The following is a 4,449-nucleotide window of genomic DNA, read 5'->3' as shown; positions in this document are numbered from 1 at the left end:
TCATAAATTAAAAACTGTGTTGATTCGTAATGCCATAGTTTATCGTTAGATGGCAGTTTTAATTCCCTATGTATTGAATATTGTTTTAAATTAAACAGGTACTTAATTAAATTACAATTATTTAAAGTAAATAAAATAAATTTTTATTTCAAAATTCTTTATTTTTTTATCTTAACTTTCTCGTATAATATGAATGAACCATAAAATTAAGATACTTTTTCAATTCTTGTGAATTTGAGTTTCATCATCTCACAATGGTTGATGAAGGACATTCTATATAAGTTTATTCAAATGTTCATTCAGGATTTGTAGTGCGTGTAAGTAAGATTCAAATAATTACTTGCATATTCTACCGGTTGTGTTTATAAATTTTTGTAATAGGGCCGGCTCTTTAGCTGCCCACTTTCCAAAGCAGTGTTTAGGTTAACATAGACACCGTTGAATTTTAAATTTTTAACTATATACCTAGGACCTGAGTTTACTTAATACTTATAGGCGTTTGTGTTTTTGGGCTAGGAACTACGCTAATGGTCTATTGTAAACTAGTAAAATACTCCCTGTTTGGGACTTGTATAGGCAGTACATCATACACATTCTTATCAATGTCTGGATATGTCAATAATAATTATTACTGATTAGTGGCTAGACATTTGGTTTACAGACATTTTGCAATGTAAGTGGTTTTTTGAGGTCTCTAAAATTTTAAATATTTGCTGAAAGTTACTTAATGATTTACTGTTTCTAGTTCACACAAATACACAATGTATTATATCATGGTTTTCAAAACTGACATCATATAATAATATGATGTAAGTACCTACGAGGAACTAGGAAGTCCAGCAAATGTATTGACAATTTTTGATAAGTCTATTTTATTTAAGACAATTCTACAGAACAAGTAGGTATACATTATAAATATTGCAATTCAAGTAATAAAAACATTAATATTAAAGTGAATACTAAAAGATAAGAATATAATTGTGGGTACATCATGTGATTTCATTGATTTATTAATTTAAAAGTGAGTTATATATATGACACTATGACTTAATTATATTGGCTGATATCATTATACTACATACTTATATTATAATATATCTAATTGTGTGTGTAGAATTATATTTGTGTCCAAAGGGCTCAGCCAGTTAAGTCATAATGAATAATAATTAACTATGTTAAATAAATTATATTAGGTACAAACATAAAATACACATAACTTGCTTTAAAAATAAAATATAAATAAATATACCTGTAAGGTTCTTTAGAAAATATTTTTACTCTATGTTTATTAAAGCTAACATTACAAAATTTGATCTGCTCTACACAAATTTGCTATGTTGCTCATAGGTCACAGAGAAAAGAAATAGTCTACTGACATATTTTTAACAAACTTTTAATTTGCAGGTAATATATTGCGGAGCCAGTATCTAATTTTAATAGCACGGAGCATCTGAACATATTTAAATTTCAAAGAACACATAACAAGTTTGGAAATTCAGTGTTCTGAAAATTGGATGTGATTCATTCTGGGACATTGCTGGTAACTTTATGACACAAAATACTAAATAAAATTCTATTGAAGTGTGCAATTATGTGAAAATTGTAAACATAATATTTAATTTAGGTACAAAAGTTGTAGGTATACCTTAATTGGCTTAATACTAAATTTTTTATTTACAATATAATCATAGCTTTCGTAAGGGAGGGGAAAAATAGGACAAGTGCTCAAAGACATTCATCAATTTAGGCAGAGTCATAAAAACAAATGATAAAAAGAAAAATTTGGTGTTATATTTTAGATAATAAATTTCAATTTTATACTGTAAAAAATACCGAAGAAGAGTATATCAAATTGTTTATATTATTATACTATTAACTATCAAGTATAAAATTATGTAAATGATGAATCACATATACCAAGTATGTATATACTTACATGCCTATAATAATGTATAAATATAAATATTACCAAAGGATAGAATATTATTGATACATTATTAATGATGATATAATATGATTACAAATTATAACTTTGTAGGTACTATATCTATAGATTGTAAGTACCATAAAAACCTACCATAGATTTGATTTTATATTACGACTATATTTTCTTTTGTTCATAAATATTAAATAGTTTAAAAAAATTCCAAAATATTTTGAACATTTTAATGTATCTAAGTTTATTTTTTAGAGTTACACCAAAACACAAATTTGATTTTTTCTAAAACTGGTTTTGCATAAAAATCTTAGTTTTTCCTTAATTGTTAGTTTATTGTTCTTGATGTTTTTGAAAAGTTCTGGGAATGTTTTACTTTTGACTCTCCAAAGTACTAAGTACATTCTTTTTCATACTAGAAACGATGCTGAAGTAGAAAAGCTGTTAAGCATTTTTACTGCACCGAAGTGTGATGGCAAAAAATAAAAATAAAATAAATAAAAACACATCATTGTAAAATCAATACAATCATCGCTCCAATCAGAATCTAAAATAGGTACCTAAAATACCTACTTAATACTTAAATTTCTTCTTTAACTGATACTGTAAGTACATCATGCATAAATTATTTATTGTACCTAAAATCTTTGTTAATAAATTGCCTCCGAATTATATATCTGAACTTGAACTGATATTATTATTTAAGCCTAATACCTAGAACCCGACACCTGTTACAAGTTGTATTTTAATAAACATTTAATAGCTTATTATAACATCCATTTGTTAAAAATCACATCTCAAAGTTTCATCCAGTATTTGTTAAAGTCTATATATTATATAGATCAGAAATTACCTCAACTTTGCACATAATATATTATACAACATAACTACACACATATGTTGACTATGTTAGTTAACTAACTGTTTACTCTCCAAAGCCTTATCATAATAAATAAATAACACTTAGTTATGTTACAGTTACTTAAAAATATATGTTTACAAGAATTACAATTAAATGTATTTTTTTGTTTCTTATAGTCAGCAAAAGAGGGTTTCCAAGTTCCAGATTAAATAGGATATCAATGTATAACATGGACTACTCAATTATGTTTTCTTCAGTTCATACATATATTTTGTCATTACCAGTTTCGGATAGATGAAATTACACTACTGAATAATGATTAATTTTAATAATAATTTTATCATTTTTGAAATGAATTATGATTGCGAGGAATGAAATATTAAATTATTGCTAAGATTGTAAGAAACAAACTACTATTTATAAAAATACTATAAATTTAAATTAAGTTAAGTTGTACCTTTATAAACGTTTACATTCAACTTTTGGCTTAAAACAATCTTGTGTTCACTTAACTTAGCTTATCTTGAGTTAATTATATTAATTAACAATTGCAAATCTTAGTGTTAACTCCACCATTGACGGTCTTCAGTTATTATATTGTGTTTTTTTTATTTTGTAGGATATACCATTGTCCAACTGTGAAGAAGTAGGTAGGTAGCCAATTTTAAAAGTGCAGATCTTTGAAGACCAGGATGTGTAAATGTGAATTGGAAAGTGGCAACATACACCTAGTTCAGACTTCAGAAATTTAGTTAGACATGATTTATGGAAATTGGATTCATTAATTTTTGGACATTCAAAGTAACTTTATGATAAACATAAGTAAAACCCTAATAAATGTATTTTTTTTATTTTGTAGACTATACCATACTACTATTGTCTGATTGTGAAGAAGTAGGTAGCTAATTTTAATAGTGCAGATCTTAGAAGACCAGGATGTGTAGATGTGAATTGGAAAGCGGCAACATATACCTAGTTCAGACTTTAGAAATTTAGTTAGACATGAGTTATGGAAATTGGATTCATTAATTTTTGGTCATTCAAAGTAGCTTTAGAAACCCTAATAAATGTATTTTCTATCTAATAATTGTATTAAATATAATTAAATAAGATTTTATATTTAACTTATGATTATTACAGCAAATAACTAAATTACTAATTGGTACAATTTGAATATTCCAATTCAAAATTGTTCAAATAGCTTCGCATGTCAATTTTTCTAAAACAAATAATATATTAATATTAATAATAATAATAAACTTTATATACCTAACAGAATATCATTCCAATTTAATTTTAAATGTACAGTATGGTACAGACATACAGTATAAAATATATATAATTATAATATTTAATATACAGATTTACAATAAATAGTTTAAATTTAAATATAATAATGACACAATTTAACACTTAAACCATAACAGCCTATATCAATGGTGTTCCACAGATTTTGAAATTTTTTAAAATTGTGTTCATTACTTTTATAATGTTTTGTGCTAATTATGCATTGTTTAATACTTTATAAAATTTAAAAACTTATATAAATGCTGTTTATTTTACAGCTGTTATGCAAAAATCTTATAAAATATTAAACGTAATATACATTATTATTTATTATATACAAAAATATTATTAGTTTTTGAGATGT

The 4,449-nt window shown here is 25.0% G+C and overlaps 1 long non-coding RNA gene across 4 annotated transcripts; it reads left to right on the top strand.

Annotated features, from left to right (window-relative positions):
* Positions 1–556: 556 nt before the first annotated feature.
* LOC100573796 lies at positions 557–3,929 on the top strand. 4 transcript variants are annotated; one of them, XR_001678955.2, is made up of 6 exons: positions 557–673; positions 746–1,021; positions 1,405–1,540; positions 2,975–3,196; positions 3,418–3,599; positions 3,658–3,929. It is a non-coding gene; the product is annotated as an uncharacterized LOC100573796 (long non-coding RNA). The 4 variants fall into 4 exon arrangements; XR_003840274.1 differs by lacking the exon at positions 557–673 and having other exon boundaries at positions 681–1,021; XR_510427.3 differs by lacking the exons at positions 557–673; positions 746–1,021 and adding an exon at positions 1,077–1,347.
* Positions 3,930–4,449: the final 520 nt, after the last annotated feature.

Source organism: Acyrthosiphon pisum, chromosome X (genome assembly GCF_005508785.2).
Source record: "Acyrthosiphon pisum isolate AL4f chromosome X, pea_aphid_22Mar2018_4r6ur, whole genome shotgun sequence".
In the NCBI taxonomy this organism is placed as follows: Eukaryota; Metazoa; Arthropoda; class Insecta; order Hemiptera; family Aphididae; genus Acyrthosiphon; species Acyrthosiphon pisum.
Note: the sequence above shows the minus strand (reverse complement) of the source record. Positions and strands in the feature narration are given on the sequence as shown.